At 45.3% G+C, this 13,594-nt stretch overlaps 1 protein-coding gene across 2 annotated transcripts in view; it reads right to left on the reverse strand.

The window, feature by feature from the left end:
* The window catches only part of PARN (poly(A)-specific ribonuclease), a 220,466-nt gene that overhangs the window by 150,266 nt on the left and 56,606 nt on the right, over positions 1–13,594 (reverse strand). The window lies entirely within an intron of this gene.

Genomic DNA, 13,594 nt, shown 5'->3' on the forward strand with positions numbered 1-13,594 from the left:
CCAGTGCTTGATCTTTGATTTCGAACTGCCACTGTGATCAATGAGGGACCCAAAGAAAATGAAGTTGTCAACCACTTCTATTTCTTCATTGCTGATCTTTATGTGGACTTTCTTGTTGGTGGAAGCCATGATTTAGGTCTTCTTGATGTTTAGGTAAAGTCCCATCTTCTTGCTTTCTTCTTTCAGCTTCAGGATCAACTTCTTGAGGTCCTTCTCACTCTGCCAGCAGCATAGTATCATCTGCATATCTCAGACTGCTGATAGTTCTTCCGCCTATTTTCACCCCAACAATCAAATCATCTAAATCCAGCTTCCTCATGATTACATAGAGATTGAAAAGAAAAGGAGAGAAAGGGTGCATCCTTGTCTTATACCCTTTTTTGATTTTGAACCATTCTGTATCTCCATACCTAGTTCGCACTGTAGCCTCTTGATAGTAGTAGAGCGATCTGATTTACCTGATCATGTATGCTAGCACTCCTACCTCACTCAGTGTTTCCCAAAGCTTGTCATGCTCAACACATTCAAAAGCCTTGGTATAATGAAGCACAGGTATAATTCTTCTAGTACTCCCTTGCCTTTTCTATGATCCACCTCAAGTTTGCGATGTGATCACAGTCCCTATGCCATTACAGAATCCAGCTTGGGCATCAGGAAGTTCTTGATCAAGGATGTTATCCAAGCATCTCTGGATGATCTTTATAAGCACCTTGCTGGAGTGGGGGATCAGAGCGATTGTTCTATAGTTGGTTCAGTTCCTGGCGTCGCCTTTCTTCAGCAGTGGAATAAAAACTGATCTTGTCCAGTCTTTTGGCCATATACAGGTCCTCCAGATCTCAGACAGTCTTCTCCCTATGAGGGGAAGCTCGAAAAGCCAACCTGATGTCATTAGGGCTTTTTGGAGGCAGCTGCTGAATGCGAACCAGAAGGCTGGGTTCATCTGGAGCTGCCAAACCTCTGTTTAGAGTTTTTAAAGGATCTTTGGTTCACTGTCCCCAATCCATAGCGCTGTCTTCTGTATAAACGAAAGGAACAATATCGCGAACTGCAAAGATTTAGGACAACAATCCATGACGCTGATCATCTAGTCCAAAAAGCATCTGTCCCTTAAAAGGGAGTCTGCTCAAGGTAGCTCTTTAATCTGAATCTCCCACCAACTACCTGATCCAGAGCATTCTTCAGGTAGAGATGGAATTAGCTGAAACTTTGCCCATGACTCTGAGTATATCATAAATTGTGTCTGCCACATAATCTACCCTAACAAGCACAAGCAGGGGACAAACGATCTTCTCTGAGATCAGAGCCTTGTGTAACATCTTGTGACATACTACAAATGAAGCTGCAGCCTCAGCCTTAAAGTCTAGAGCTACTACTATTATTTATCATGAAGAAAATAAGAAGAGATAGAAGCACTGGCAAGTTAGATGCAAAGCATTGATAATATGAAGAGAAACTTGCAAAAGAGGCAAAATAATTTTTTAGGTACATCAAGAAAAGGTTAGATAAGTTCTTGTTGGACCAGAACATATGCAGGTAAGGCTAGACTCAAACAGGGCACTGGTCTTTGACCTAAGGGCCATTGCATGAGCGGACTGCGGGGCACGATGGACAACTGGTCTGACCCAGCAGCGGCAAATCTTATGTTCTAAAACCTGTGAGGGAATCTGTGAGACCATTGGATGATCAAGGAACAAAAGGGGCACTCAGGGAGGATAAGGCCATAGCAGAGAGAATGAATGAATTCCTTGCTTCGGTCTTTACAGAAGAAGATGTAAGAGATCTACCTGAACCAGAAAAGGTTTTCAAGGATGATGATTCGGAGGAACTGAAAGAAATCTCGGTGAATCTGGAAGATGTACTAAGCCAAATCGACAAGTTAAAGAGTGATAAATCACCTGGAACAAATGGTATACATCCCAGTGTACTAAAAGAACTCAAACATGAAATTGCTGACCTGCTATTAGTGATCTGTAACCTGTTGCTAAAATCATCTGTAGTACCTGAAGATTGAAGGGTAGCCAATGTTACGCCAATTTTTTTAAAGGGTTCCAGGAGAGATCTGGAAAATTACAGACCGGTAAGCCTGACTTCAGTGCCGATCAAAATGGTGGAAACAATTATAAAAAATAAAAAAATAATGGGATACGTAGACAAATATGATTTAATGAGACAGTCAACATGGATTCAGCTGAGGGAGATCTTGCCTCACCAATTTGCTTGACTTCTTTGAAGGTGTGAATAAACATTTTATTTATTTATTCAATTTTCTATACCCTTCTCCCAAGGGAGCTCAGAATGGTTTACATGAATTTATTCAGGTACTCAAGCATTATTCCCTGTCTGTCCCGGCGGGCTCACAATCTAGCTAATGTACCTGGAGCAATGGGGGGGATTAAGTGACTTGCCCAGGGTCACAAGAAGCAGCATGGATTTGAACCCACAACTCCAGGGTGCTGAGGCTGTATCTTTTTATAAAAAATTGAATTCTATTCTTACAAAATTTGTTTGGCTAGGTAAAACTCCTAGGATCGCTCTAGTATCTTTACAAAAACCAATTAAGGAGAGCGGGATAAATTTTCCAAACTTTTATAGGTACCATCAAGCCTATATTTTACGCCAAGGTATGTATGTATTGGATCCTCCCTGAGCTCACTGATTACACCCCGGATTGGTTGTATCTGGAATGGCGATTCATGTTTCCTTTACATCTTTGTAATGTCCTTAGTATCAAGATGCCTAGACTGTATGAAGATAACAGAATTTTAATGGACACATGGAAAACATTACGATTTGTCAGCAACCTAACAAATATTCCTATTAGTAAATCAACAAATCAAACCATATGGCTAAACCCCAAGATTCAAATTGGCGGATTTAAGATCATCTGGAAGCATTGGATGATTGCAGGTATAAGGACTTTAAATGATGTTATTTTAAATGGTAAACTGCTTGATTTTTCACAGTTGCAGCATAAATATGGTCTTAATAAATCACAAAGTTTTAGGTGGCTGAAACTGAAGCTGGCCATTCAGATAGAGTTCCTTGAATGGAAAATTCTGAATACGCAATATAGTCTGGAATTTCTATGCTTTCAGGCGGACTTTCTGGCACACCAGGCTGCACAGTGGTATAAAATTATAAGTGACTATGTTAAAAAGAAACCCAAAAATGGTCTTAGAGATATTTGGAACATTGAGATTAAGCATCAAATTTTAGCATCTCAATGGCCACAAATTTGATCTTGGAGGATGAGAAGTACAGTGTCTGCATCTATGAGACAAACTTGGTTTTTTCTTCTGCATAGAGCATTTTGGACCCCAGTTAGACTACAAAAGTTAAATAGTTCAAAGTCTAATAGACATTGACACTGTAATTTTGAAGTAGAGACTTTAGATCATCTTTTGTTTTATTGTCCCTTTATCTTAGCCTTTTGGAACTCAATTTGGGATCAAGTAAATTGTTTATTGGAAAAGCATGTGGCATTATCTTATGATACAGTACTATTTGGTATGTCTATGAGGAAAAAGGAGAAATTAGGTTCTTACCTGCTAATTTACTTTCTTTTAGCTTCTCCAGACCAGTAGAGGTTAATCTTTATGAATGGGTATATATCCAATCATGACCAGCAGGTGGAGACTGAAAACAAAACTGTGGGACAGTATATATTATATCCCCTTCTCTATTTACCTCAGTCTGCCGAATAGCCAAGCAGAACCAAGAACTGGAAAACAGAAAGAAAACAATTCTCCGAACAGGAGTAACAACTAACATACCCAAATGCTGTTGGAAAATGTAGAGGAGAGATACCAGAAGGAAAATGTCCCCACAGCTCGCCAGCTAAGCCAGCCGAGCCACAGCCGCTGTTCTTCAATTCTCCCCGGCCGTAGTAAAATACTAGAACCCGCAGCAAAAACCAAAAACTGCCCACGCAACAACCCCAACAACACAACAACAAGAGACAGGGTGGGGACCTCTACTGGTCTGGAGAAGCTAAAAGAAAGTAAATTAGCAGGTAAGGACCTAATTTCTCCTTCTTTAGCACTCTCCAGACCAGTAGAGGTTAATCTTTACGAATGGGACGTACCAAAGCAGTCCCTCTCACGGGTGGGACCCCAGCAGGGCAGACACCAGAACACGCTCACCGAACACCACATCCCAACGCGCCTGAACATCTACCCGATAGTGTCTGACAAAAGAATGCAAGGAAGACCAAACCGCAGCCTTACAAATGTCCACTGGAGGCACGAGCGACGACTCAGCCCAAGAAGCCGCCTGACCCCGAGTGGAATGAGCCTTGAGAAACTCCGGAACCAGCTTCTGTCTCAGAAGATAAGCGGAAGCAAACGTCTCCTTGATCCAGCGCGCAATAGTCGCCTTAGAAGCGCCAGCCCCCCCGACGAGGACCCGCCAGAAGGACAAAGAGATGATCGGATTTCCGGACCTCCTGGGTCCGCTGCACATAAGAACGAAGGACCCGACCGACATCCAACTTGCGCAGCTGCCGTTGCTCAGAAGAACCCTCCCGATTACCCAAGACCGGAAGGACCACAGACTGATTGACATGAAAAGGAGAAACTACTTTCGGCAGAAAGGAAGGAACAGGTTTCAAGACAACCCGCTCCCTAGAAAACTCCAAGAAGGGAGCCCAAGAGAAAGTCTGTAGCTCAGAAATACGCCTAGCGGAAGTAATGGCCACCAAAAAGACCGCCTTCAGAGTAAGGTCCTTCAAAAAGCGGGCGCACCAAAACAGAAAGAACCAGATTGAGATCCCAAGATGGAACAGAGGGCCATACGGGAGGCCTGATCAACTTGGCCGCCCGCAAAATGCGAATCACATCAGAAATGGCTGACAAACACTGACCTGTCACTAACCCTCGAAAAGCCGACAAGGCCGCAAGCTGAACCTGGAGAGAAGACCAAGCCAGGCCTCTATCCAGGCCATCCTTCAAGAACTCTAGAATGGTAGGCAGGGAAGCGCAAAAAGAGACCACTCCCCGCGCCCGACACCACCACTCAAAGAGACACCAAACCCGCACATAAGCCCGAGAGGTAGAAAGCCTCCGGGACCCCAAGAGGGTAGCGATCACCTTATCTGAAACCCCTTCTTACTAAGGCAACCCCTTTCAAGAGCCAAGCCATAAGTCAGAAGGGAGATGGGTCGAAAATGGGAATGGGACCCTGCGTCAGAAGATCGTCCAAGAGAGGCAGAGGAAGAGGATGCGCCACCAGATGCCTCACCAGATCCGTGTACCATGGACGGCGAGGCCAATCCTGAGCCACCAGAACCACCAGACCCGGATGGTGAACAATGCGAAGAAGTACTCTGCCCACTAATGGCCAAGGAGGGAAGATGTACAACAGCCCCTCCGTTGACCATGGTTGGACAAGAGCATCCAGACCCTCGGCCAGACAGTCCCTGCGACGACTGAAGAAGCGGGGCACTTTGGCGTTGCCACTCGTGGCCATCAGGTCCATCAGGGGCTGACCCCAAGCCTGCACTATCAACTGAAAGGCCCTGGAGCTGAGACACCACTCTCCTGGATCCAAGAAGTGACAACTGAGGAAGTCCGCTGAACACTGTCCACCCCGGCTATGTGAGAGGCCAAGAGGTCCAGAAGATGGGACTCCGCCCAAAGCATGAGCCGAACCACCTCCTGCGCCACCTGAGTGCTCTTGGTGCCCCCCTGACGATTGACATAAGCCACCGCCGTGGCATTGTCCGACAGGACTCTGACCGACTTGCCCAACAAAAGGGAGAGGAAGGCTAACAGCGTCAGACGGACCGCTCTGGTCCCCAACACGTTGATCGACCAGGAGGCCTCCTCCGCGGACCAGGTGCCCTGAGCGGAGTGACCCAGGCACTGAGCCCCACAACCGAAGAGACTTGCATCCGTAAGGAGCACCTTCCACTGCGGGAGATCCAGACCCACCCCCTGAACCAGGTGAGGGGTCTGGATCCACCAACGAAGACTGCAGCGCGCCGAGCCTCGCAGGGGGACAGGAACATCCAAACTGTGCCTCTGGGGTGACCACCTCCGGAGCAGAGCATACTGAAGAGGACGCATGTGGGCCCATGCCCACCGCACTACATCCAGGGACGCTGCCATCGACCCCAAGACTTGGAGGAAATCCCGCGCCCGAGGACACCGGGACGCCAAAAGAAGGCGAATCTGAGATTGCAATTTGCTGACCCGGGCCTCTGGAAGGAAGACCCTCCCCAAGGAGGTGTCGAACAGAACCCCAAGGTATTCCAGACACTGAGCCGGGACCAACCGACTCTTGGAAATGTTGACCACCCAGCCCAGTGACCGGAGAAACTCCACCACCCGAGCCGTAACCTGGGACCTCTCCTGCAACGACTTTGCACGAAACAACCAGTCGTCCAGGTAGGGGTGCACCAGAATGCCCCCTGACCTCAAGACCACCGCGACGATCACCATCACCTTGGTGAACGTCCAGGGAGCCGTGGCCAGACCAAAGGGAAGCGAACAGAACTGATAGTGCCGACCCAAGATCGCAAAGCGAAGGAAGCGCTGATGAAAGGCCCGAATGGGAACATGCAAGTAGGCCTCCATCAGATCGAGAGAAGTGAGAAACTCCCCCAGCTGAACTGCCAGAATGACCGACTGCAGAGTTTCCATGCGAAAAGAGGGAATCTTGAGAGCCCTGTTGACCCCTTCAAATCCAGGATGGGCCGAAAAGTCCCCTCCTTCTTGGGCAACACAAAGTAAATTGAGTACCTGCTGGTGCCCTACTCCGGAGGGGGCACTGGAACAACTGCTTTGAGATCTAGCAATCGCTGAAGGGTCTGGCGAAAGGCCTGCGTCTTCCAAGGGGCCTGACAAGGAGAGGCTAGGAAAAGATCCGGCAGAGAACGGGCAAACTCTAGGGCATAACCGTCTCGCACCACCTCCAGGACCCACTGATCGGACGTGATCTCGGCCCACTTGGGAAAAAATTTGCGCAGCCGGGCCCCCACCGGAACCAAAGGGGGCGCTGGCAAGGAGTCATTGTGAAGGATGGGAAGCGGGGGAACTGGCAGAGGGATTCCCTGCCCCTCGACGGGCCCCCCGAAAGGGCTGCATGCGCTGAAAAAAACGACCCCAGGAAAACCCCGGAGCTGGGAAAGAAGCAGCCCCACGCCCAGGGCGATACTTGCGGAACTCCCGCAAATGCCCCCGGGCAGTGCCCCCCCGAGACACCGGGCGGGCACGGTCCTCAGGCAGACGGGGCACCTTTGAGTCCGTCAGAGTCTGAAGCAACTTATCTAAGTCCTCTCCAAACAAAAAAGACCCCCGGAAGGGAAACTTAATAAGCTTAGCTTTGGACGCAGCATCCGCCGACCAAGCGCGAAGCCACAAAATACGCCGTGCGGCCACACCAAAAGCCACAGACTTAGCCGAGATCCGCACTAAGTCATAAAGAGCATCCGAGAGGAACGAGGCAGCCATCTCAATCTTCGCCACCTCCTGATCCACCAAAGACCAGTCATCAGACTCCCGATCCAGGACACGCTCAGCCCACCGAAACACGATGCGAGTCACCAGCCCCCCCACAAATAGCCGCCTGGACCCCAAAGGCAGAGACCTGAAAATTCTGCTTAAGAATGGACTCCAACTTGCGCTCCTCAGAGTCCCACAAGGCAGAACCGCCCTCAACAGGCACGGTATGCTGCTTAGAAATCGCCGAGACCACTGCGTCAACGATGGGCGATGTTAACGTAGCCCGATCCCCCTCCAGGATGGGATACAAACGAGCCATGATGCGCACCAAACGAAAAGGCGCCTCTGGCGTTTTCCACTGTTCCAGGACAATATCCCGAATATCCTGATGCATAGGAAAAGAGCGGGAAATGGTACGGTTCCCCCTAAGCAGAGGGTCCCCCCCACACGAAGTCTCCGACGGCGCATCCTCAAAACGCAACACCGAAGAAACCTGTTGAATCAGGTCCGGTAGCTCATCCCTCAGAAAAAGGCGCACCACGGACACCTCTTCGCCGGAGGACGGGAAACCCAACAACCCGCCGCAAGCGGCCGTCGCCTCGAGAGGGTTCTGGAAATCCTCAAAAGGGTCCAGGTCCTCATCCAGGCCAACACGCTCCTCAGACCATGAATCCTCATCCCAAGCCACCCGGGGGCGCTTGGACGAGGGAGGAGGAGGAGGGGATGCCACAACAGACGAGGAAGGCAAAGCCGCAGGGAGTGCGGAGGAAACCCCACAACCCGAAACCCCCTGGGCGCAACCGGGACCTCCAGCTGCTTGAAAATAGGCTCTGCACAAAGAAAAAAAGAAATCAGGGGAAAAACTCCTGTGGGTTCCAAGGGACTCCCTGCCACAGCAGGGGACCCAGCAGAAACCTGCCCCTGTTTTTCCAATACAGGGGGAAGGTCACCTGAGGTGGTAGACAAAATGGAGGGGCCAGACTGTGAAAATGGCGACTTTCCCGCCAAAAATGCTCCCTCCATAGCCTGTAGCGGCTGAGAAGCCTGAACAGTCCCAGCCGCTAAAACAGGCAAGTCGGCATCAGCTGTCAAAAAATCAGCCGAGAGGGAATCCCCAACAACCCGACCGTCGGCTCGGGGGAATCCCTCCGTGGTCGGTTGGGGAAGACCAGGCTTCCCCACTGCTCCCAGCCGACTTGCGAGGCACCATCGGCGGGGAGCTCTGGGCGCCTGCAGCCGCTGCCGACGGAGCTCCTCCACCACATCGGCCTGAACACCACTTACAAAGGCCGACCACGAGTGCCTCGCGCCTGGAGCACAATGATCAATTTTTTCCCTTTTGAAGTGCTCATTGTTCCATCTGCAACCTAACTAGAAATAAAGTGCCGGTTAGATGAAAAAATACAGTAAAATACAGTTTTCTTAAAGGGAAACAACCCTCCAGACCAGCACTACCTCAGGATTTTTTTTTTTTTTACAGAACAGACTCCACAGGCTCTCGAAGCAATATGCCTTGCTTGATCTAGGGGGCAAGGCTTACTGCTGATGCTCCTCTAAAAAAATGTGGGGAGGTGGAGGAAGTGGGGGGGAAGGACCCCGCTCGAGACCCGTTGGGTTTGATACCCCCGAGGTCAGACGGACCCCCAAACAGGGCCCACCCAAGCTCTGTCCGGCCAAAAACAGGGACTAGAAACCCCCTAAACAAATTCCAACAGCCCTACCAAGGGAGATGGGTACAGATCACATCAACACCTGCTGGAGACTGAAAGAAGACTGAGGTAAATAGAGAAGGGAATATAGTATATACTGTCCCACAGTTTTGTTTTCAGTCTCCACCTGCTGGTCATGATAGGATATATACCCATTCGTAAAGATTAACCTCTACTGGTCTGGAGAGTGCTAAAGAAGAGCCAAATATCATCACATTATAATAAACTTTTATTGATAATGACAGGAGTCGCCATTCAGCATATCACAAGTAATTGGAAAAATTACAGTAGACTCAATTACAATTTCTGGTGGAACTCATTATGACACTTATAAAATGGGAAGAGCAATAGCTATACAACAAGGAAGCTATAAGAAATTTAATAAAATTTGGGAGCCATTAACTTCTTATTGGAATGAGTAAACACCATTTTCTATTGTAATATACACCGTCTAATGATTGGGGGAGGGAGAGGTATATTTTACATTTTTCTTATTGGGGAAATAATAGAGGAATGATGGGAGGGGAGGGTGATAATTTTATGTATTGTAAGATAAATCAGAAAGATTGTCAAGTGATGTGTTTAATTGTATTGTTTTATTGTTTGTGCACTTGATGTAAGATTGAAAACGAATAAAGAATTTGAAAAAAAAACATGATGATGGCTCTAGCATGTTACTGAATATCTCATAGGCTGCTGTTATTTACAAATTTGTAAAAAAAAAAAAAAATCTTAATCTCACTGGAAATAAAATCTACCCCTATGAGCCTAAAAGCAGGGTGTCCAACCTTTTGGCTTCCCTGTGCTGCATTGGAAGAAAAATATTTGTCTGGCGCTGCACAAACACTAATACTAGCTGATGAGCAAAAAAAAGGATCAAGCAAGTCCCAAATTTGCAATAACTAATATAGAAGATATACGTATCTATTAATAAACCTTCACTAGGCTTATAATACAAACACTTATTTTAACTCACTTAAGATTATTCTAACACTATGTGGAAATATCAGTAAAACTAAGGTATGATTACAGATATTACAAAATATAGCTGCCAAACATTCAAGGGCCATAAATTTTATCAGGCTTTGAAATTACACTAGCTGCCAGTAAAAGTCAAGATCTGTTTTCAAGCTATTATTTTTGATTTGAAAATTTGTTATGGGCTGACATCTGAATATAAGTTGTTACTTGTGGATTTTCCCGGTGTTGAGAACACTACACTCTTGAGGTCAATTCCATTTAGCTTCTTTCTGTAGAAAATATTAAATCTAAAAAAACTTCAGGAATGGTCTTAAATCTAAAAGCCCAAGGCCCATTTGCAGCAATAATCAAATTAGACCACAGTGATATATAAGAACATAAAAATAGCATTACTAGGTCAGACCAATGGTCCATCTAGCCCAGTATCCCGTCTTCGTGGAGGCCAATCCAAGTCACAAGTACCTGGCAAAAAAACCAAATAGTAGCAGCATTCCATTCTACCATCCCATGTCTGTCTCAACAACAGACTGAACTTTTCCGTCAGGAATTTGTCCAAACCTTTGCTAATACCAGCTACATTAACTGCTCTTACCACATTCTCTGGCAACACGTTCCAGAGCTTAACTATTTTCCGAGTGAAAAATATTTCCTCCTATTGGTATTAAAAGCATTACTCTAACTTCATCAAGTGTCCCCTAGTCTTTGTAAATCATGATGCAGTAAAAAAAAAAAAAAAAAAAAATTGATCTCCTTGCACCCGTTCTACAAGACTCAGGATTTTGTAGACTTCAATCATATCTCCCCTTAGCCGTCTTTTCCAAGCTGAAGAGCCCTAACCTTTTTAGTCTTTCCTCATACGAGAGGAGTTCCATCCCCTTTATCACCTCGGTCGCTCTTCTTTGAACATTTTCTAGTGCCGCTATATCTTTTTTGAGATAAGGAGACCAGAACTAAATGCAATACTCAAGATGAGGTCACACTATTGAGCAATACAAAGGCATTATAACATTTATAACATTCTTAGTCTTGTTAACCATCCTTTTTCTAATAATTCCTAGCATCTTATTTGCCTTCTTGGCCGCCCCCGCATATTGGGCGAAAGGCTTCAGTGTATTGTCCACAATGACACCCAGGTCCTTTTCTTGAGCGCTGAACCCAAGGTGGTCCCTAGCATCCGATAACTATGATTTGGATTATTCTTCCCAATGTGCATCAATTTCCATTTGTCTACATTAAATTTCATCTGCTATTTGGATGCCATCTTCAAATTTCCTAAGGTCTGCCTGTAGTTTTTCACAGTCCGCATGCATTTTAACAACTTTGAACAGTTTAGTGTCATCTGCAAATGTAATCACTTCGCTCGTAGTTCCTATTTCTAGATCATTTATAAAATAAATTAAATAGCGCTGGTCCCAGCACAGATCCCTGTGGCACACCACTATTTACCCTTCTCCATTGAGAAATATGTCCATTCAACCCTACCTTCTGTTTTCTGTCCGATAACCAGTTCTTAACCCACAATTGAACATTGCCTCCTATTCCATTATTCTTAGGGCTCCTTTTACTAGGCTGCAATAGCATTTTTAGTGCGCGCAGAATTGCCACACGCACTAAACCTGCGCTACACGGCTAGAACTTAACACCAGCTCAATGCTGGTGTTAAGGTCTAGCGGGCGGGGTAATCAGCGTGCGCTAAGCGCGGGTAAAACCGCTATCGCAGCTTAGTAAAAGGAGCTCTTAATTTTCTCAGGAGCTTCTCATGAGGAACTATGTCAAAAGCCTTCTGGAAATCTAGAGACATTACATCAACCGGCTCGTCTTTATCCACATGTATTCACACCTTCAAAGAAGTCAAGTAAATTGGTGAGGCAAGACCTCCCTCGGCTGAACCCATGCTGACTGTCTCATTAAATCATGTTTGTCTACATGTTACACAATTTTATTTTTTCTAAAATTGTTTCCACTATTTTGCCCGGCACCAAGGTCAGGTTTACCAGTCTGTAATTTCCTGAATCTCCCATGGAACCTCTTTTAAAAATTGGCATAACATTTGCTACCCTCCAATCTTCAGGTAATACAGACGATTTTAATTACAGGTTACAGATCACTAACAGTAGATCAGCAATTTCATGTTTGAGTTCTTTCAGTACTCTGGGATGTATACCGGTCCAGGTGATTTATCACTCTAAGTTGTCAATTTGGCTTAGTATGTCTTCCAGGTTCACCGAGATTTCTTTCAATTCCTCTGCCTCATCACCCTTGAAAACCATTTATGTTTTAGAACTTATAGACCACCTGTCACAGTAACAGCAGAACAGTTTACAAATTTAAAAGCAAAAGAAAGAAACTCCAATATCAAAGGAAAGATAAAATAAATATAGCCTCCTAAATAAAAAATAAAGCCTAAAAAAACAGTCTAAAAGAGCTACAGTCTAGAATCCCTCCCTAAGTTTCTGTTTCAGGTAGATTTCTTACATCTTCTTCTAGAAAGACCAAAGCAAAAAATTCATTAAGTCTCTCCGCTATGGCTTTATCCTCTCTGAGCGTACCTTTTACTCCATGATCATCCCAAGGTCCCACTGATTCCTTCACAGGTTTTCTGCTTTTGATCTACCTAAAAAATTGTTACTATGAGTTTTTGCCTCTTTGGCAAGTTGTTCTTCATATTCTTGTTTAGCTTTCTTTATCAATGTTTTGCATTTAACTTGCCAATGCTTTTGTCTTTTCTTATTTTCTTCATTGGGATCCTTTTTCCATTCTTTAAAGGATGTTTTCTTGGCTGTAATAGCCTCTTTCACTTCACCTTTAAACCATGCCGGCTCTCATTTTCTCTTCTTTCCACCTTTTTTATTACGTGGAATTTATCCATATCGCTCCATAAGCAAGGGGGGAGGGGGGAGAATAAGATTATTCCTGATGTTGCAATGCAGAAAAAACGATACCATGCTGTGTTGGACCTAAAATCCATCAATAATAATAATAATTTTATTTTTATATACCGCTATACCAAAAAAATGTTCAAGATAAAAATACATACAATCAATAAAAATTGAAATTACATAATAAAAACAATCAATTAAAATTAAAATACATCAATTAAGAATCAATTAAAATTTAAATACAACAGTTAAGAGCAAAAGTGAATTAAACAGTTGTAGAACTAGGATATAGACATGTCGAACAGACGGGTCTTTAATGTTTTCCTAAAATCAAAATAGGAAGTGGCCTCTAATATAGGGTTTCCTAGCCACATATTCAGTTTGGCGGCCTGGAAGAAAAAATTCTGTCAAAAAACTTCTTATATTGGCAGGATTTTAAAGGGGGTAGTTGAATAGATTTATTCTACGTGTACTCTTGTTACGATAATTCAAAGAGAAGTAGGAAGCAAGATAGTCTGGTAGCATCCTGTCAGACAGCGGCCAGTAGAAGTACTCAACATAATCCAAATAAATCTATTTCTTG

Source organism: Geotrypetes seraphini, chromosome 11, assembly GCF_902459505.1.
Source record: "Geotrypetes seraphini chromosome 11, aGeoSer1.1, whole genome shotgun sequence".
NCBI lineage: Eukaryota > Metazoa > Chordata > Amphibia > Gymnophiona > Dermophiidae > Geotrypetes > Geotrypetes seraphini.